A 22,592-nucleotide genomic window follows, 5' to 3' on the forward strand; every position below is an offset into this window, starting at 1 on the left:
GTAAACAATGTTGTTGCTGCACTTCTTCCCCCTCCTGAGACGCCGGATGGTGGACCAGAATCGCCTCGAAGCCGTACGGAAGTCTTTCTCCATGGCCTCTCCAAACTCCTCCCACTCCCAAGTTTTTGCCTCAGCAACCACCCGAGCCACATGCCGCTTCACCCGCCAGTACCCATCAGCTGCTTCCGGAGTCCCACAGGCCAAAAAGGCCCGATAGGACTCCTTCTTCAGCCTGACGGCTTCCCTCACTGAAGATGTCCACCACAAGTTTGAGGGTTGCCGCCACGACAGGCACCAGCCTCTCACCATGGACAACTCCAGAGTGGAAGTATGTCCAGCCCCTCTCAAGGAGACTGGTTCCAGGACCAGAGCCATGAGTGGTGGAGAGACCGACTATTTCTAGTCGGAACCTCTCAACCTCACACACTAGCTCCGGCTCCTTCCCCAACAGAGGTGACATTCCACATCTCAAGAGCAAACATCTGCAAACGACGATGAGACCACCTGGGCCACCCTCACAAGGCCGTCACCCATTTCACATTGACCCAACCCGTTTGGTCCCTCTCATAGGTCGTTGGCCCATGGGAGGGGGGACAAACATTTCCTCTTTGGGCTGAGCCCGGCTGGGCTCCATGGGTAAAAGCCCATGGAGCACGCCATCGTGCCCCTCCTCAGCCTGGCTCCAGAGTGGGGCCCCGGTGACCCGCATCTGGGTGAGGGAAGACAAAGTCCAAAGCTCTTTTCCATCATCAGGGTCTTGGGTCTGCACGTTGTCTGGTCTCTCACCTTGTACCTGTGTCTTGGGTGACCCTACCAGGGGCATGAAGCCCCAGACAGCAGAGATCCTAGGATCATTGAGCCCCTTAAACCCCTCCACCACCATAAGGTGACAGCGCGAGAGGCTGCAACTTCTGAAACAAAAGCAGCAGATCTTTAATGTATTTTGGATGAATATTAACATGGAGCAATGACATTCACGGACTGCAATGCTGGGCTTCACTCGGCATCTTAAGGGTGAAACAGAGAGAAGCAAATAATGGATGCTTTTGTCTTTGCCTCATTCTACAAACTCGCTAAGGGATGTTGGCCTGCCGTTATCAGTTTATCCATGACTGTGTTACGTGTAATATATGGTTATGAAATGTGGAGAATTATCCTTTCACCATTAGGTTCTTGATGTGTGAAGTTGAAGAGCCAGTGGAATTGAATCCATAAATTCCATTTATTACGACTGAAAAACAGCTTGCCCATTTGTTCATGCTATCCTTATGGGCCAACAGAACAAAATGGCATCAAACAGTTTTAAATTCCCTTTGTTAGCCTGGCTGAGCTACTTTCTAAAGAGGGCGTTCCCTACTGTGTCATTTCCTTTAGCCTTAGATTTGAAGATGTTTCCCAACATGCGAGTATGTATATTCAAGAATGCAAATAGCTAAAAGAGGAAAACACACAATTATATATTCTCAACAGTAAGCATGCAGCAGTGTGTGCAACCAGATAAAATTAAAAGTGGAACGACACAAAATCAAATATATGTGACACAAAGAAACATTGAAGCCCTGAATATAAGCACATTATAGCAATAAGTTTCATATAAGAATTAGGTGATACAAAGAAAATACAATTTTCCCTCAAATTAATTAGAAATTCAATAAAATTTACCACCAAAAAGACGCAAGAAAAAAATTTAACTGAAAACTTTAAGGTAGGGTAAAGTTTTGGTTAAAATAGGATTTACTGTCTAAACAAAATGAACTATATCCTCCAGATGAACAGAACATTATAGGTGGCTAACGCATGTAGCTGCTACAGTTTGGGTGACTGAAAGAATTTCCTTTTAAAACCAAAGTCTTGCTAACAATTGGTTCAATTGGATTCAACATTACATGGAGAAAATCCCATTTACATTTTTATTCATGATATTATGACATTATTAAGCTAAATTTGCAAAATTTTAAAAAACACTAAAAGAAAGTTGGTGAACGATAGGTCAATCAAACTAACTGTAACTTACAGGTTTTGTTAAACTTCTATATTTTCTTTATCATTGCTGATTAAAACAATCGTGTCCTCTAACGTCACCTGCTTCTTTCCTTTACATTTTTACCTTGTCTCTCTTTAAGCTCCCAATCCCACGCTGCTCCCATGTCTGTTTCATTTGAAATAAACACAAATTAATGTCTGATAAAGCTTACATATCATATTCCACTTGTGGAAGTAAATCTATTTTAGCCTCATCTTGGCACAGTTCTGAGTTTAGATTTGTTGTGAAGGCATCAGCAGATTACTGATTCACCAGGATTTCCTCTCCCTTCTCTACTTTAGCTATGATCTCTGCCTTTTCCTTCATTTTCATCAGAGACTGAACTCTGTCCTCCCAGCCTGTCTTGGCCTCCTGTTCCTCTACTTTAATGAGCATGTCGATGTATTCTGGAGAAATAAGGGGATTTGGGTTCAGGACTATCTCTTTCAGTCTGTTCAGACACTTTGCAGCCTCTGCAGTCAGTTTCACCACATCATCCTGCATAGATCGATACTCCATCATCAGATTTTTCATCAGCTCCTCTAAGGTTACCTTCTGTCCAAAGGCTTTCTCGTATTTTTCTTTCAGTTCTTTCACTGTTCTCTTCTCATAAATTTCCTGATATTCCCACATGAAGGCCTGGCTACGATGCACATTCCAGAAACATTTCCCTGGACACACCTGACAGTATCCAACTTTGTTCATTGTTTTACATCCTTTTTTATCCTCATCTTTTGGTATGTTACAAGGGTAGTGACAGGTAACATGACACTGCATGCAGTTCAAGACAAACTTCCCAGTGTCAGGAATATCAACTTGCTTATTTGTTCTTACAGTAACATGAAACTCAAAGTTCTCATTGTTTCTGATTTCTGCTTCATGCTCTTTGAGTTTGTCATTCGTCTCCCTGATATCCTCTAGCTTGGCTAAGCCCAGTTTAACCTGCTTCTGCAGCTCCTCCACTGTACTTTCCAGGTGCTTTCTTTCTTTCAGGACCTCATTGGTCATTGTCAATCTTATGGTTTTGATGTTTGCTAAACTAGCAAAGAAACCAGCCATGTTCTTCGTCCCCATGTTCCAATACTCAAAGGTTTTCTCTTCATTGGACCAGATCTTTGCCACTAAGGATTTGTTGTTAGCAAACAGCACTGAGTTATTGAATTTGAAGTGAACTGGCAGCCCATCTGCACCTTTAGGACATGGGACACCGGACACTTTGATGGCCTCTACAACTGGTTGCTGCTGCTCGTCTGCAAACGTCACCAGGATCCTGATGTTTTCTGCCACATCTTTGCCAAAGATTGAGAGTGCTGAATCAAACACATATCTTTGTGTTGATGTCAGTTCAGTTAGACCAGCCTGAACTAAACACACAGTATCAACTTCACCAACACCTTCCTGGTTAGCAAAGAGGTTACGCAGCTGCTCTGTGATCTCCTTGTCTCTGTCACGCCGATTCCCCAAAGCCTGGAGTGTCTATGATGGTGAGGGAGTAGTTCACCCTGAATCCCTCCTGGTGGTAGAGTTTGTACACTGTGATTTCTGATGTCTGACTGTGAACCTGTGAGTCTGACTGACCTTCATCCACTAACTTAAACGGAAACGAGTCTTCCCATCTAACGCCTAGGACGTAGTTTATCATCGCATTGATGACAGTGGACTTCCCAGCACCTGCAGCTCCAAGAACCATGATGTTTCTGTTACAATTCATAGATTTCTCTCCAAAAGTGAAACTCTTACAGCCATTAATGTTGATCTGTTTCCCTTCTAGATGAAGTTTGTAAATCGGGGTGCAGCTGGTTTGCGACGTTATTAGAGTGCTTTTCCCTTTGACAACATCAGCCAATCGTTGAGCTTCAGGCTTTGAATCAGTGCAGGTCTGATTTGTTCCCGGTACAACAGACTGATAAAACTTTGTAGCTAACCTAATTAACTCTCTCAGTGGGAGAATATTGAGCCAATGCAACCACAGAGCGATATCAACCAGAACCAACAGAGTTGTTTCCAGTGAGTTTGTCAAAATGAACACTGCAGTGACGGTTAGTGTTAATGCTCCTGATATCTTTGGATCGTCCAAAGCTGGAATTACCACATCTGAAACTTGCTTTCCTGCTTTCATTAAGTCAGTCACAGTGATGATGTTCTGCCAGAGTAACAAAACTATTACAACAAGAGCAAAGAAGAGAGGTGTGGTCAATAACAGGCACATCCTGATTGTCAGTGTTGGTTCTCCTTCGGTGTCAATCTGCCTGTAGTCAGAAGAAAACAGAAACAATGATGAAACTGGAAAAACCTGTTACTTTTATGTCTAATCAAGATTCAAAATTCACCTACACAGCCAATGAGCTAATGAATTCAAAACATCAATCCTCCATGTTTATGGGCTTCCTGGGAAAAATGTGCTAAAGCTTTCAAACAAAGTAAAAACTTTTAACAAAATGTAAATTTTCCTAATGTCTGATTTTGTTGCCACATAAATGTGTTAGGATTAAATCTTTCATTAGTCTTAATGGTTCAATATTAAATCATGCTATTATGATGAAACATAAATTTGTCTGAGAACTGCTTGGCCACATCTGACTGCAAAATACTATACAACATAAAATGTACTGTGACATTCAATCAGTTAGGATATGTGCTCTGATGAGGCTCATATGTTAGATTAAAATTTGAAAAAGGTCTCACAAAATCAGTAATTTTTAGGCTGGAACATTGCAACATCCTGGAAGAACTGAAAATCACAATGAAATCAAAGTCCTCTGAAATATATATTTGGTTTTTAGCTATTAATGCCAGTATGAAAGATATTTGGTCTCTTGAGTCTGTTGAGCTTATGATTATTCATAACAAACCTTGGTCTGTTGTTGGCAACAGTTTGCAGATCCAGATGATCTCAAAATGTTTGATTTGCAACAGTGACAGATTCCTGAAAAAACACAGAATCTATTTGCATATTGTTCTGCTGAAGGGAAACTTTCAGGTATTTCTAAATGAAATCAGGAAAACATGACTGATAAATGGATCATTAAATGCACCATGAAATGAACAATGTCTGAAACAGAAGTTTGAAATCTGAACACCAAAATGAAGTTTAAGATCAGAAGGAAGAGAAAAATAAGTCAGATAAAAATACAAAAAGTAAGATTTAGACTGGGATGTGAAACATTGCACTAAATCATCACTCTGCTAAAATCTGACTAATGTATTTAAAAATAATAATAAACCTTTGCATAGATCAAAATAAAATGATACAAACCTTTGTTGAATGTTCTCTGCTGTCTGTAGATCAGGTTCTGCAGAGTGTTGAGTTTTGCGAAACTGGATCAATTCACAAAAATATGGGAAAAGTAGTGACTGTGTGGGATTTGGTTTTAAAGAAACTATTAGCTACAGATCCTCTGAATCAGGACTGATGTCCTGCAGCTGCCAGATGTGTCCCTGGTCCAACACACCTGAAACATCTGGCTGAATTACTTCATTAATTTGTAACTGGGTTCTACAGATTCCTGCTTAGGGCCCAATCACCGATTCAGGTGTGCTGGCAGAGACGCATCGAAAAGCAGTTCTACATCAGGTTGATGAAAACAAATTCATCATTGCTCAAAGACTTACCTCCTGGTACTCTTCAGAGACGATGAGAGCCAGTTCTGTGAGCTTTCAAGCTCACTTCTTTTTATGTACAAAGACTTGCAAACACACACCTACTTTTACTGAGAATGAAACAAAAACCATCATAAATATTCTGGCTCAAATTCAACAATACAGAAAATATTTGAACCTGTCCTTTCCTCAAGCAAGTGAAATGTTTGCATACTTCCTGGTAGCAACCAGAAAGCAGATTAACTTGTATAAAAACTCTGTAAAGTGTGGAATTTATCAGAGTTCAAGGTACATTTAGCCTTTGTCTCAATACAAGAAAATATCTTTTCCAACATGAACAACACATTAAAACCTTTGGAGGAATAACTACGAGGCTTATTTCAGAGATTTTATCTCATCAAGATCAAAATGTGATTGAGAAGAAGGTAAAAGTTGAGAGTGGGGATGTTGGGAGTTTGTGCATAATGTCTGTTTCATGCACATTATTCAAGTAGTAACAGTATCAATTTAAACTTAAAAAATATCAATGTCCTCAAATATCTTTAGTCATTCAATATTAGTTCAAGATAAATTAATAGTTTAAGATGACCAAATCACTCAAAACGATTCTGCTCTACATTTGAATGATTGAAAATTTGCTTGACGTTTGTGAAAACCCCTTATGAGTCAGAAAGAAAAGAAACAAAATAACTTTGCTTAGCAAAAGTAAAAGTTATCAATACAGGGAAGTAAAAACCAGGATAATAGAGAACATCGCCTGCTTTTAGTGACAATCCCTAGCAGAGACCATTGCGCTCTGGAAAGAGGCTGGACTTTGTGGACACAGTTCTTGGTTTCAGCATGAAATCATTTGATGACACAGTTACCCCATATTCCATCTGCCATAAATTAGAAAACACGGCCTTAGGTCTTCTTAAGATCCATAAAACGTGTAAACCAAAAAAACACTCTGATAGAGATTGATAGAATTAGATTCATCCCAGGTAAAAACATTTTCTCCAAGCCTTGTAGTAACTTGTGGCATCTCTTTTGTTGAGTTTAAAAACTCTACATGTTTATCTGAAAACTGTTTATAAAACTACTTTTCTATGGAGAATATATTCAAGCTTCAAGTTTTTGCCGACAGACTCACTGCACATTTTCCAAACAGAAAGCTAAAGTGCATACATGTTACGATGTATTCCTGTTAATAAAAGGTAAAGTTTATACCAAACCTCTTTATTCTGTTATTCTTCAAGATAATTTGTTGATGTAGTCAGAGTGTTACTTTGTAACTATGTTCATATTACTTGGGGCAAAATTTTATTTTTTACATAGAAGTAAAATGTTTTACAGTGCTGAGCCTTAAGCAGTTGCTCTGTTCTGAGATGTTCTGTCTGATCTAGGACGTATCCTTTAACATGGCATCCAGAAAAGCATTGACAATGTCATCATTATAGAAGTTGGGATAAAGATTTTTTTCTGTTCTGCCTAAACTCTGGGGAATTTTCCATCACTCCAAGGTTACCATGATCGTATGCTTGTGTGCCTCCTCATCATTGCATCCTAAATGACTGAAGTGAGCTTGGTCCACCTGGTTTATCTCTTTGATTTCATTCATGCTTTATAATGACATGTGAACCATTAAAAAGTGTATTTTCTTCTTTTTCCTTGAACTGCATGTTTTGGCTTTAATCAAGCTTGGTTATGACAAAGCCTATTTTTGATTAATTTTCTCAATCACCTATTCTTAATTAGTTACCATAGTCTTAATTGTCAGTACACAACATTTGCACCATGGACTATGAAATAAGCAGTAAAATACACAGTAATGTCCTGAGAGGTGATCATCTGAGAGAGAAGAGATTACACTGCAGATATTTAATTTTACAGCAAACTATTGATTTACTTAACTGTTTTGAAGAATCTTTATAATTGGCAGAGATTCTGTAAACATTTTATACTATGTGCAAAATTCATCAAATGTGTGAATATTTTATTTAATCTGTATTCATTACTTTTATCCATTTTAAGTTAGTGATTTTATTGTGTATTTAATACATAGACTTAAACCATCTCCATTTCTATATTGTTTTTACATATTAATGATAAAGTTATTTTAACCCCTTAGACATGTAAATGTCTAATTGGGCATTGCTGGGCATAACTCTGCCCACTAGATGGCAGCAAATTGCTGTTCTATTGGCTATGAGGTATTAGTTGTAGCTATAAGCCATCTTGACAGCTTGCTGGTTTCAGGTAAATATTTAACAGTGTTAACGGGACTAAGGCTGTGATACTAATGAGGAATTTCACACTTCATCAGTTAGTGGAGCTGGAACCAATTCTTTCTAGTTACAATCTTAACTTTATCTCGACAGAGAGGTTCATAAAACTCTTCCTATTATATGAAGCAGTGGAGCTCTGTAATGGAGCTTAACAGGGCGCCTCCTTCAGGAGGTAACAGCTGCTCCACATGCAGAAAGAAACATGGAGATAAATCATCAACAAAATGATTTATCTGCCATCAGGCCTGACATCACATAATATTAAACATGATGAAGCATTACGTTTTCTGCTTACAGTCCAGCTGTCTTGGTGCGATTGACTGTACTTTCAGTTTACTGAGTCTCACTAAGTTTACCTGCAGTCTATCCATCAGTCAGTGCACTCACTGACTGATGGATAGTCTCACCTGGTGGAGTCGTCCTCAGAGAGCCTCTCTTCTCTCAGACCTCCTTAAATTTCCACACAGACCCAGAAGAGCCTGAACTGGACATAAAGTTAAATCAGTATCAGCGATCAAACTGGATGAACACAGCAGCTGACTGAACAGCATTTACATTCTTCATGAACCAAACTCATCTGGTGTTCTGTACCTTCCAGGTGGATCTGTGTTGTGGAGCGTTCAAAGACGTCTTTGACCACAACGTCTTTGGAGCGTTGTCCAAGCAGTGAAGTTGGACAAGGACACTTTGTCCAGTTTGGACAGAGATTCAGACCTTCAACCATCTGAATTGAGTTGTAGAGGGTGAACAACGAGTTGTCCAGCTGCATGCCAGAGAGAAAGTAGATTATGGGATCTTTTACTTTTATAATGTGTTCGATTTGGTTGACTTTTTTAATGATATGTTGGTGTAGGAGTTTTACATTGATTGATGGTGGAGTGAACACTTTTTTAAATCAGTTTATATTTGTTTCTTGTGGTTTAAAAATAATGTTCATTGGTTAATGGTGGGGTTTGGGCTTCTTAAAATTAAGCTTTGTATTGGTTGATGGTTTAAAATGTGTTTTGCTTTTTAGTGGTTGAAAACAAGTGTGTTGTTTGGGGCTGTAATGTAGATTTTTAGAATATGTTTTATTTACTTTGTAGTGGTGTAAAAGGAGTTTTGTATTAGTTGGTGGTGGAGTGTCCGCTATTTAAGAATGACAAGGTTTCCCCCAGAAAACTTGCTCAGCCCGGTGGTTGGGTGGTAGGGCAGTCATTCTTCCAGCGGCCAGTCATGGTTTTGAGTTAAAAAGTGTTTTATGTTTGAAATTATCACTTGATAATTATGTCATTGAATGATTGGAAGCTCAACACCTGAAAACCAACAATAAAGTCTTTAAAACTGCAAACATTTAAAAGAGACGTAAGTTAGTAATGCTTAGGCTGGTGGCCCACCAGGCTTATAATACACTGAGGGAAACCCTGAATGAGTTTTGCATAAATTCTTAGTGTAAAATGGTTTATAATGAGTTTTTTTTGTTGGTTTAAGATTAGTTCCATATTGGTTGTGTTGTGGGCTTTTAAAAAATATGTTTAGTATTGGTAGATGGTCAGGTGTGGGTCATTGTGTCCAGTAAATTGTCATCATCTTCATTTCCTGAGGATGACGTGTTTATTGGACCTAGAAGTTCTTGGAGTCTTGATGCTGGATTAACACTTTCCTTTTCCACATCATTCAGATTCATAATCATCTGTGGAAAGAAGCACTTAGAATTAGAAGAAGGGCATCTTGCTTTGATTGTTCAGTTTTCCATTCAAGTCTTCAGTCTTTGTTATAAGGAGATATTTTCCACTTATGAAGCTCAGATTTTAATAAGCTGTTTGGCTATGAGTCTCACTTTCCACATTCAGTTTTTTAGTCTTTATTCCTCTTTTTTATTGATGTTTTTTCTCTTCAACAGATTTTGTCTCACATTCAAAGCTGCAAAAGAAAAGGGAAAAATAATGTTAGTTGAAACAAAGGTCAACCAGGTGCTTGGCCAAAGAAACAGATGGGAAAAAACACTGAAAGGTAAAAGAAAACACTGAAAGGCAGAGTCCAGTGGATCATCAGTAGGATGGGAACATGGCGTTATAGTCAGCAGTAGCTCAGGTGACCAGGCATGTCTGGGGGGGTTGAGCCCCTTCCCTTTTTATCCTTGATGCCTCTAGTGCCCTTTTTGAGTTTATTTTTATTTCCTGCTTAGTGGTGCAGTTGGTAGAGCTGTGGCCTTGCAGCAAGAAGGTTGTGGGTTCGATTCCCGGCCCGGGGTCTTTCTGCATGGAGTTTGCATGTTCTCCCTGTGCATGGTGGGTTCTCTCCGGGTTCTCCGGCTTCCTCCCACAGTCCAAAAACATGACTGTCAGGTTAATTGGTTTCTCTAAATTCTCCCTAGGTGTGAGTGTGTGTGTGAATGGTTGTTTGTCCTGTCTGTTTTCTGTGTTGCCCTGCGACAGACTGGCGACCTGTCCAGGGTGACCCCGCCTCTCGCCCGGGACGTAGCTGGAGATGAACCAGCAACCCTCCTGACCCCATTAGGGACAAGGGTGAACAGAAAATGGATGGATGGATGATAATTTAGCTAAATAAAACTAGTCTGGCTGCCCTCAGTCTAATATTTACTCTCAAAACCTCCATGTTGTTCAGACTCCGGGTCCATGCTAAGGAGGAGGAGGTTCTGTTCCTCTAACTATCAAATTATAGGCAAGAATATTTTTTCATACACTGGTCTGTGAATAAAAACGTAGGTCTGATGTTGACGTTAGAAAAACTGTATATTTTTATAATTGTCCTTGCAATAGTGGGACAAAACCCACCTCACCCCTAAACACAGAAATGCTTCAGCTGCAGAGAAAACTTCTGACTTTAACTTAATCATTCTGCTAAAAGCCCGGTTCGGTTCACTACAGGCAGCTTGAGTCGGTCCCCGACAGATATAAAGAATATCTGTCTTTATATCAGACATCCTGATATAAGACACGGTACCTGAATTTCAGTCTATTGCCGCCTGCAACCAGTTTTCTAGTTTCTTTTCAGAGAAAATTCAAAAAATCAGAGGATTAATCTGCACATCCACTATAAAGTCAGAACCAACACTGAACCCAAACAAAACAAATACAGGAAAAATTACCCAATTTCAACTACTTAATTATAAAACCCTAGAGGAAATTATAAGTCAATTAAGCTCCAGTTCCTGCTGTCTGGATGTCCTACCCTCACATTTCTTTAAGAAAGTCCTGCCTGTCAATACAAATGATCTGATCCAAATAGTAAACTCATCGTTTCTCATCAGGTGTTTTCTCCCAGGCTTTGAAAACAGCAGTAATCAAACCACTGATAAAAAAACCCAATCTAGACAAATCACTACTGCAGAATTACAGGCCGACCTCTGACCTCTGACCTCCCATTCATCAGTAAAGTTATTGAAAAAGTTGTGTGTAAACAGTTAAATAGCTTCCTAACTAAACCAGCAGCTTTGACTCCTTCCAGTCTGGTTTCCATGGTTACCACAGCACAGAGACTGGCCTAGTCAAAGTGTTCAATGACATCCATATAAATATGGACTGTGGGAGAACCACAGTGCTGGTTCTGGTTCTGTTGGACCTCAGTGTTGACCATGACATATTACTGAATGGACTGGAGAGTTGGGTCGGACTCTCCGGTCCAAAGATTAACTGGTTTGAATCTTACATAAAGAACAGGGATTTCTTTGTTTCAATTGGAAACTTCTCATCAAAGAGGTCAAAGGTCACATGTGGGGTACCCCAAGGTTCAATCCTAGGACCCTCTTATTCAATATCTATATGCTCCCACTGGCTCAGGTTATAACAGGAAATAATATCAGCTACCATAACTATGCAGATGACACAGCTATACATTATGATGTCACCAGGTGACCTTTGACCCCATCCAATCACTGAACAGATGCTTAGAACAGATAAATGTGTGGATGAGACAAAACTGTTATTATTAAAAGTTATTATTTTTGGACCTAAAGTGGAACGATCTAGAGTCATAGATCTAGAGTCAGTGCACAGCTTCAGTTATTACAACTAAAAACCAGCGATCAGCCCAAAACCTGGAAGTAGTGATGGACTCTGACCTGAACATTCAGAGACACATAAAGACAGTTACAAAGACGGCCTTCTATCACCTGAAGAACATTTCCAGGATTAAAGGACTAATGTCTCAGCCAGATCTAGAGAAACTCATCCATGCGTTTATCTTCAGTCGTATTGATTATTGTAACGGCGTCTTCACAGGTCTGTCCAACAAATCAATCAAACAGCTGCAGCTGATCCAGAATGCTGCTGCTGGAGTTCTGACTAAAACCAGGAGGATAGAGCACATAACACCAGTTTTAAAGTCCCTCCATTGGCTCCCTGTAGCTCAAAGAATAGACTTTAAAATACTGTTGTTAGTTTATAAATCACTGAATGGTTTAGCACCACAATACATTAAAGATCTGCTGAGGGTCACGTGATCCGGACTAGTATGGACGCTTAGGAATCTGCTCTGCCCCAGGACCTTATTAATTTTCCAATTTTCTACTTTCGACACCTGCACTTTTTCTGTTAAACAGTTCATTGGAGATGCCGAAGTCGCAGCGTGACAAGGAATTCCCTATTTTTTCATCGACGAGCAAAAAAAGATCCACTCAGCAGCACACACGTGCGGCTAGCGAGGCAGAGCTAATTGCTGTTAGCCCTTCGGAGTCGGCGTCAGCTAACCAAGCTACTATGGAGCAGATTTTGGCCGAGTTGAAATCCGTAGCCTCCCGGTTAAATGGAATGGATGAATCTGTCGGTGCCCGTCTCGATGGCATCGATGGCACTTTGAGGGAGATAAAGATATCCATTACCTCTGTGGAGGAGTCCTTATCGTCTCTGTCCAACCGAACATCTCAGCTGGAGAAGCGTGCGGAGGCGGCCGAGGAAAGGATTTCCGCTGCGGAGGACCACAGCTCTTGCTTAGCAGCCATGGAAAAAACAGTGGAGCGTCTTCTGCTGAAAGTTGACGATTTGGAGAACCGCAGCCGCCGCAAAAATCTAAAAATCATAAATCTTCCCGAGGGGGCGGAGGGCACTACATCTTTGGTGGATTTTCTCCAGTCAGCTCTTCCAGCTCTGGTTGATCTTCCTCCCGATTTTCCTTCGCTGGAGATCGAGCGGGCTCACCGAGCCTTGGCCCCAGCTCCCGATCCGGGCAAACCTCCGAGGAGCGTTCTGGTTCGGTTCTTAAGATTCTCTCAGCGGGAGGCTGTGCTCAGGGCTGCTTTGAAGAAACGTGATATACGACTTGGCGGCTCCCAGTTGCACTTCTACCCGGATTTGTCCTCTGAGGTTCTGCCTAAGCAACGAGAGTTTAATGCTTTGGGGTGAGCACTGGCTCGGCTTAACAAGTATCGTGGATTTGCTTACCCAGCTCGCCTTCGTTGTCTGCATGAGGGTCGGATTCACCTTTTTGACACTCCGGAGTCAGCTGCTGCGTTTTTGGACTCTATAAAGTGAAATATCTCTTTCGCTCTCCATTGCCGTTCTTTTTGTTCTTGATGGCGCTGTAGAGAGTTTGACTGTTCTCCGAGTCCTTTCTGACCGTTTCATCTCTCTCATGCCAAGTTTTGGACTATGAAAGCGTGACTACATTAAGAACAATTTCATTTTGTATACTTAAGGTGCCTTGAGCTACAGTATTGTATCTATATATTCATTCTCTCTTCTTTTGGAGAGAACGGAAACGAATATAAGCAAGGCGATGCTTGCCAATATTGGTCTTTAATTCATTTATTCATGCATCAACATTATTACATTTTATATTTTCCAATTTTCTATGGAGAGAGGACTGCAGGTGGTGTTCAATTTTCGTCCAGGGGCACTGATGCTGTTTCTTGTTGTCCTGTTTGTTTCTGTGATCACACTGTTTAGATACAGTATTGTGAAGTTGTATTTTGATTTTATTGTGACTTCTTTTGGGATGTTTCTTTCCTGCCAGTTGGGAGCAGGATATGGGAGGGTATGTGCTGCTTGTCAAGGGGTTTTGTTTTGTTCTTTTTTTAGATACTCCACAATAATCTTGGTTCTCTGCTCCTTATGTCTCTTTTTGATTTCAGTATTTCATTCATCTCCTTCTAACATCATTCATAATAACTTAAGCCAGTATGCCTCGGCCACTTAATCTAATTTCCTGGAATGTCCAGGGTTTAGGCCATGTAATCAAGAGGAAGAAAATTCTGACTTTTTTGCGGAAGCAGGGAGCTGATATTGCTCTTCTTCAGGAAACTAGGCTATCTAGGGTAGAACATATGAAACTAAAAAGAGACTGGGTGGGCAATGTTTATTCTTCTTCTCATCCACAGAACAAAAAGGGCACAGCCATCCTTATTAATAAGAATCTCCCCTTTGCCCTCTTACATGAGGAAAGAGATTCGGAAGGTAGATTTATTCTGATTAAAGGTTCAATTGCTGGTCAATCTATAACCATACTCAATGTCTAATAATGACTCACCTAACTTCATCTCAGAAGTAATTTTATTGTTTAGTCAGTATTGTGATGGTTTTGGCTTGCTGGCTGGCGATTTCAATTGTATATTGGATGCCGGTTTAGATAAATCCTCCGCGGCACATGTGTCCAACCCCAAAGCTTCATCTGCTCTTAAAGAATTATGTTCTGACATTGGGTTGATCGATGTGTGGCGTCAGCTGAACCCCAAAATAAAAGACTACTCTTTTTATTCACACCCTCATAACTCATATTCTAGACTTGATTATTTTTTTATCCCTAAATCTTATCTACATTCTGTTCTGTCTTGCTCTATGGGCTCAATTGCTCTTTCAGACCATGCCCCTATTTATTTACAACTTCAATCTTCATTTAATACTGTGAGGACTCCCATTTGGAGATTTAATACCTCGTTCTTGAACAGCAGTTCTTTTTGTACCCTTGTTAGGAATAATCTTTTACAGTACTGGTCTGATAATGAATCTTCCCCAGTTTCCTCTGCCATGATTTGGGATGCGGCCAAGGCCACCTTAAGAGGGCAGCTCATTTCATATAGCTCTTTTCAGAAAAGAGTTTTGGAGGAAAACAGAAAGAAACTAGAGAATGAGGTGTCTAGGTTGGAGCATATACATAAACAGTTTCCTACATCAGGGAATCTCAAGGCATTAGTTGCTGCCAGGACCAAGCTGAATATGGACTTTACTCGCCATGCCCAGAAGCTGTTACTCTATACTAAACAGAAATATTACGAGTTTGGTAACAAATCGAGCCGTCTGCTTGCCTATCAATTAAAGAACCAAATCAACGATCGCTCTATCAATATGATAAGAACATGCAACGGGGATGTTACCTGTGATCCATCTGTTATTAATAACACTTTCAAAGACTTTTATAAATCCCTTTACACGGCTGGTAAAATAGAATCAGATATTGGCTCCTATTTAGATGGTGTTCTCTTACCCTCAATTTCAGAGGAGGCTCGTTCTGCCCTCGATGCTGCTTTTACACCTGAGGAGGTTTGGGCAGCAATCCAATCGATGCCAAATGGAAAATGTCCTGGTCCTGACGGATTTCCACTGGAATTTTTAAATTCTGGCCGAGATCCATCCCATCTTTTTACCTGCTATAAATGATATCTTAGCAGGAGGTGTGCCTCCATCTTGGAGTTTTGCTTCTATCAGCTTATTGTTGAAGAAAGACAAGAATCCTCTGGATTGCTCATCCTATAGACCCATCAGTCTCCTTAATGTTGATTACAAAATTGTTGCGAAGGTGTTGGCACGGAGACTAGAAAAAATTCTCCCTAAGATAATAAACCCCGACCAGACAGGTTTTGTGAAATCTAGATATGGAACAGACAATGTGCGTTTTTCTAAACGCTCCATTATCTTATATCAACATAAAGACCCTGCTTTGCTTATCTCTCGATGCAGAAAAGGCCTTTGATCGGGTAGAATGGCCATTTTTATTCCTAGTTTTACAGAAATTTGGCATGGGCCCTAATTTTATTAACATGATTAAAGCCTTCTATTCCAATCCAGTAGCCAGGGTAAATACTAACGGTTTGCTGTCAGACGGTTTTTCTGTTCAGAGGGGTTGTAGACAGGGTTGCCCTTTGTCTCCTTTGCTGTTCACGTTGTTTATTGAACCTTTAGCCGTGGCTATTAGATCTAACCCAGACATATCTGGAATTAGGATTGGTGAAGATCACCATGTGATCTCTCTTTTTGCGGATGATGTCCTTTTATACCTGAAAACCCAAATAAATCGGTCCCAGCTGTACTTAGCTCCATAGATAAATTTGGTGCTCTTCGGCTATAAGGTTAATTTAGGCAAATCTGTCGCTTCTCCTTTCAATATCCCTCAAGATATGGAGCTACAACCTATTTTCCATACATCTAAAAGAGGTTTCAAGTACTTGGGCATCTTTATTACCCCTGATCTGAAAGACTTATTCTCATCAAACTACTCCCCCCTAGTTCAGAACATTAAGAACGATCTGTTGAAATGGTCCACTTTACCTATATCACTTTTCGGTAGGGTTAATACAATAAAAATGAATATTCTCCCTCGCTTAAACTACCTTTTTCAAAACCTTCCTTGCTACTTGTCCCTTACATTTTTTAAATCCCTTAATTCTCATATTTCTCGTTTTATTTGGAACAATAAGCATCAACGAATTAGGTTCTCCACTCTTACTAAACCCAAGCAGTTAGGAGGTTTATCTTTACCCAACTTACAGTTTTACTACTGGTCTGCCCAGCTTAAAATTATGTCAGACTGGTTTTCTAGTAGAGACACCTGCTTATGGCGGAGCCTTGAATCTCTATCATGCTGTCCTAGAAGGTTAAGTTCTCTCCCTTTTATCAATAACTTAGATCAATTGGATTCATTGAAGGAAAACATGATAGTTCATAGTACTTTGTTAGCTTGGCAAGACATAAGGAAATACTTGAATATTCCCCCCTTTATCTCAATTAGATCCCCCCTGACTTTAAACCCGGACCTACCAATTTCTATTAGAAGTATTGGCCTATTGAACTGGTCTTGTTCTGGTCTGAATGATTTCTCTGATCTGTTGATTTCCGGTGCTATCAAATCGTTTAACCAAATCAGGAACAAGAGCAACATTCCTCAGAAAGATTTTTACAAATATCTCCAAATTCGGCATTTTATGGATTCATTATTTCAGTCCAATGCATTCCGTAGGGAACTGACAGACTTAGAAAATGTTCTGGTTTCAACTAATTCTCCCAAAGGTCTGATTTCCAAATTCTATGTATTGTTACTCAGCTCTGTACCATCAAGCTTTGATTCTGTGAAGCAGTTGTGGGAGCGTGATCTGGAGATGAAGTTCAGTCCTTTAGATTGGCTTAAGATTTGTAATGGAGTTTTTCCTCAATGCACTTCTATTTCTATACAAGAACAGAATTTCAAACTTTTCTATAGATCTTACTATACCCTGTTCGTCTTCAGAGAATGTCCCCCAACCGTTCCAATCTGTGCTGCAAATGTTTGAGGCATAGAGGTACTTTTCTCCATCTATTCTGGTCATGTGATTTATTAAGGACCTTTTGGAGGGATGTACATTTGGTGACTGAAAAGGTTTTGGGTGTTCAGTTTTCTTTGTCTCCTTTGTTTTATCTTCTAAATGTTTCCCCCAATCACTTGGATCCACATTCTAAATCCTTATTTACAATTCTTCGATTTCTTGCCAAGAAATTTATTTTGTTACAATGGACTTCTCCTTCTGCCCCCACAGTAAATATGTGGCTCACACAGATATCTGTTATCCTTCCTTTGGAAAAGCTGACCCATGATCTTAATCACAAGTCAGACACATTTTTGACACTTTGGGGTCCCAGTGAGTCTTTTCTGCTTGGTCCCTAGGATTTCAGTTTTTTTTTTGTTTTTTTTTGTTTTGTTTTGTAGCTCTATTTATTCTTGCCTGCTTTTGTTTTTCCTCTCTTGATGGCTAAGAGGTGATGTGGACTGCAGGTGAAGATTGACACCTTGTTTCTTGTTCATGTGGGGTATTTTGTTGTGTGTTTTTTGTGCTGTTTTTTTTTGTCCTGTTTTGTTTTTTTGTTTTTTTGTCCTGTTTTGTTTGTTTTTTAATGTGTGGCAGCACAGTTTTCTTCTTTGTTCTTTGTATCATATCGAATCAAAAATTAATAAAAATAATAATAAAAAAGTAATTCAATAAAATTTACCACCAAAAAGACGCAAGAAAAAAATTAAACTGAAAACTTTAAGGTAGGGTAAAGTTTTGGTTAAAATAGGATTTACTGTCTAAACAAAATGAACTATATCCTCCAGATGAACAGAACATTATAGGTGGCTAACGCATGTAGCTGCTACAGTTTGGGTGACTGAAAGAATTTCCTTTTAAAACCAAAGTCTTGCTAACAATTGGTTCAATTGGATTCAACATTACATGGAGAAAATCCCATTTACATTTTTATTCATGATATTATGACATTATAAAGCTAAATTTGCAAAATTTTAAAAAACACTAAAAGAAAGTTGGTGAACGATAGATCAATAAAACTAACTAACTTACAGGTTTTGTTAAACTTCTATATTTTCTTTATCATTGCTGATTAAAACAATCGTGTCCTCTAACGTCACCTGCTTCTTTCCTTTACATTTTTACCTTGTCTCTCTTTAAGCTCCCAATCCCACGCTGCTCCCATGTCTGTTTCATTTGAAATAAAACCAAATTAATGTCTGATAAAGCTTACATATCATATTCCACTTGTGGAAGTAAATCTATTTTAGCCTCATCTTGGCACAGTTCTGAGTTTAGATTTGTTGTGAAGGCATCAGCAGATTACTGATTCACCAGGATTTCCTCTCCCTTCTCTACTTTAGCTATGATCTCTGCCTTTTCCTTCATTTTCATCAGAGACTGAACTCTGTCCTCCCAGCCTGTCTTGGCCTCCTGTTCCTCTACTTTAATGAGGATGTCAATGTATTCTGGAGTGGTAAGGGGATTTGGGTTCAGGACTATCTCTTTCAGTCTGTTCAGACACTTTGCAGCCTCTGCAATCAGTTTCACCACATCATCCTGCATAGATCGATACTCCATCATCAGATTTTTCATCAGCTCCTCTAAGGTTACCTTCTGTCCAAAGGCTTTCTCATATTTTTCTTTCAGTTCTTTCACTGTTCTCTTCTCATAAATTTCCTGATATTCCCACATGAAGTCCTGGTTATGATGCACATTCCAGAAACATTTCCCTGGACACACCTGACAGTATCCAGAATCTTTGTCCATTGCGTTACATCCTTTTTTATCCTCTTCTCTTGGTATGTTACAAGGGTAGTGACAGGTAACATGACACTGCATGCAGTTCAAGACAAACTTCCCAGTGTCAGGAATATCAACTTGCTTATTTGTTCTTACAGTAACATGAAACTCAAAGTTCTCATTGTTTCTGATTTCTGCTTCATGCTCTTTGAGTTTGTCATTCGTCTCCCTGATATCCTCTAGCTTGGCTAAGCCCAGTTTAACCTGCTTCTGCAGCTCCTCCACTGTACTTTCCAGGTGCTTTCTTTCTTTCAGGACCTCATTGGTCATTGTCAATCTTATGGTTTTGATATTAGCTAAACTAGCAAAGAAACCAGCCATGTTCTTTGTCCCCATGTTCCAATACTCAAAGGTTTTCTCTTCATTGGACCAGATCTTTGCCACTAAGGATTTGTTGTTAGCAAACAGCACTGAGTTATTGAATTTGAAGTGAACTGGCAGCCCATCTGCACCTTTAGGACATGGGACACCGGACACTTTGATGGCCTCTACAACTGGTTGCTGCTGCTCGTCTGCAAACGTCACCAGGATCCTGATGTTTTCTGCCACATCTTTGCCAAAGATTGAGAGTGCTGAATCAAACACATATCTTTGTGTTGATGTCAGTTCAGTTAGACCAGCCTGAACTACGAAACACACAGTATCAACTTCACCAACACCTTCCTGGTTAGCAAAGAGGTTACGCAGCTGCTCTGTGATCTCCTTGTCTCTGTCTACGCCACCGATTCCCCCAAAGCCTGGAGTGTCTATGATGGTGAGGGAGTAGTTCACCCTGAATCCCTCCTGGTGGTAGAGTTTGTACACTGTGATTTCTGATGTCTGACTGTGAACCTGTGAGTCTGACTGACCTTCATCCACTAACTTAAACGGAAACGAGTCTTCCCATCTAACGCCTAGGACGTAGTTTATCATCGCATTGATGACAGTGGACTTCCCAGCACCTGCAGCTCCAAGAACCATGATGTTTCTGTTACAATTCATAGATTTCTCTCCAAAAGTGAAACTCTTACAGCCATTAATGTTGATCTGTTTCTGTTCTAGATGAAGTTTGTAAATCGGGGTGCAGCTGGTTTGCGACGTTATTAGAGTGCTTTTCCCTTTGACAACATCAGCCAATCGTTGAGCTTCAGGCTTTGAATCAGTGCAGGTCTGATTTGTTCCCGGTACAACAGACTGATAAAACTTTGTAGCTAACCTAATTAACTCTCTCAGTGGGAGAATATTGAGCCAATGCAACCACAGAGCAATATCAACCAGAACCAACAGAGTCGTTTCCAGTGAGTTTGTCAAAATGAACAGTGCAGTGACGGTTAGTGTTAATGCTCCTGATATCTTTGGATCGTCCAAAGCTGGAATTACCACATCTGAAACTTGCTTTCCTGCTTTCATTAAGTCAGTCACAGTGATGATGTTCTGCCAGAGTAACAAAACTATTACAACAAGAGCAAAGAAGAGAGGTGTGGTCAATAACAGGCACATCCTGATTGTCAGTGTTGGTTCTCCTTCGGTGTCAATCTGCCTGTAGTCAGAAGAAAACAGAAACAATGATGAAACTGGAAAAACCTGTTACTTTTATGTCTAATCAAGATTCAAAATTCACCTACACAGCCAATGAGCTAATGAATTCAAAACATCAATCCTCCATGTTTATGGGCTTCCTGGGAAAAATGTGCTAAAGCTTTCAAACAAAGTAAAAACTTTAACAAAATGTAAATTTTCCTAATGTCTGATTTTGTTGCCACATAAATGTGTTAGGATTAAATCTTTCATTAGTCTTAATGGTTCAATATTAAATCATGCTATTATGATGAAACAGAAATTTGTCTGAGAACTGCTTGGCCACATCTTACTGCAAAATACTATACAACATAAAATGTACCGACATTCAATCAGTTAGGATATGTGCTCTGATGAGGCTCATATGTTAGATTAAAATTTGAAAAAGGTCTCACAAAATCAGTAATTTTTAGGCTGGAACATTGCAACATCCTGGAAGAACTGAAAATCACAATGAAATCAAAGTCCTCTGAAATATATATTTGGTTTTTAGCTATTAATGTCAGTATGAAAGATATTTGGTCTCTTGAGTCTGTTGAGCTTATGATTATTCATAACAAACCTTGGTCTGTTGTTGGCAACAATTTGCAGATCCAGATGATCTCAAAATGTTTGATTTGCAACAGTGACAGATTCCTGAAAAAACACAGAATCTATTTGCATATTGTTCTGCTGAAGGGAAACTTTCAGGTATTTCTAAATGAAATCAGGAAAACATGACTGATAAATGGATCATTAAATGCACCATGAAATGAACAATGTCTGAAACAGAAGTTAGAAATCTGAACACCAAAATGAAGTTTAAGATCAGAAGGAAGAGAAAAATAAGTCAGATAAAAATACAAAAAGTAAGATTTAGACTGGGATGTGAAACATTGCACTAAATCATCACTCTGCTAAAATCTGACTAATGTATTTAAAAATAATAAACCTTTGCATAGATCAAAATAAAATGATACAAACCTTTGTTGAATGTTCTCTGCTGTCTGTAGATCAGGTTCTGTAGAGTGTTGAGTTTTGCGAAACTGGATCAATTCACAAAAATATGGGAAAAGTAGTGACTGTGTGGGATTTGGTTTTAAAGAAACTATTAGCTACAGATCCTCTGATTCAGGACTGATGTCCTGCAGCTGCCAGATGTGTCCCTGGTCCAACACACCTGAAACATCTGGCTGAATTACTTCATTAATTTGTAACTGGGTTCTACAGATTCCTGCTTAGGGCCCAATCACAGATTCAGGTGTGCTGGCAGAGACACATCGAAAAGCAGTTCTACATCAGGTTGATGAAAACAAATTCATCATTGCTCAAAGACTTACCTCCTGGTACTCTTCAGAGACGATGAGAGCCAGTTCTGTGAGCTTTCAAGCTCGCTTCATTTTATGTACAAAGACTTGCAAACACACACCTACTTTTACTGAGAATGAAACAAAAACCATCATAAATATTCTGGCTCAAATTCAACAATACAGAAAATATTTGAACCCGTCCTTTCCTCAAGCAAGTGAAATGTTTGCATACTTCCTGGTAGCAACCAGAAAGCAGATTAACTTGTATAAAAACTCTGTAAAGTGTGGAATTTATCAGAGTTCAAGGTACATTTAGCCTTTGTCTCAATACAAGAAAATATCTTTTCCAACATGAATAACACGTTAACAAAACCTTTGGAGGAATAACTACGAGGCTTATTTCTGAGATTTTATCTCATCAAGATCAAAATGTGATTGAGAAGAAGGTAAAAGTTGAGAGTGGGGATGTTGGGAGTTTGTGCATAATGTCTGTTTCATGCACATTATTCAAGTAGTAACAGTATCAATTTAAATGTAAAAAATATCAATGTCCTCAAATATCTTTAGTCATTCAATATTAGTTC

The 22,592-nt window shown here is 39.5% G+C and overlaps 2 long non-coding RNA genes across 2 annotated transcripts; both read right to left on the minus strand.

The window, feature by feature from the left end:
* Positions 1-3,629: 3,629 nt before the first annotated feature.
* LOC122841794 lies at positions 3,630-5,687 on the minus strand. The gene is made up of 4 exons (XR_006372447.1): positions 5,636-5,687; positions 5,280-5,341; positions 4,876-4,949; positions 3,630-4,272 (listed from the first exon to the last, which is right to left on the minus strand). It is a non-coding gene; the product is annotated as an uncharacterized LOC122841794 (long non-coding RNA).
* A 14,351-nt stretch (positions 5,688-20,038) lies between these two features.
* Positions 20,039-22,092, minus strand: LOC122841798. Its single transcript, XR_006372451.1, has 4 exons — positions 22,039-22,092; positions 21,683-21,744; positions 21,282-21,355; positions 20,039-20,681 (listed from the first exon to the last, which is right to left on the minus strand). It is a non-coding gene; the product is annotated as an uncharacterized LOC122841798 (long non-coding RNA).
* Positions 22,093-22,592: the final 500 nt, after the last annotated feature.

Source organism: Gambusia affinis, linkage group LG12 (assembly GCF_019740435.1).
Source record: "Gambusia affinis linkage group LG12, SWU_Gaff_1.0, whole genome shotgun sequence".
NCBI lineage: Eukaryota > Metazoa > Chordata > Actinopteri > Cyprinodontiformes > Poeciliidae > Gambusia > Gambusia affinis.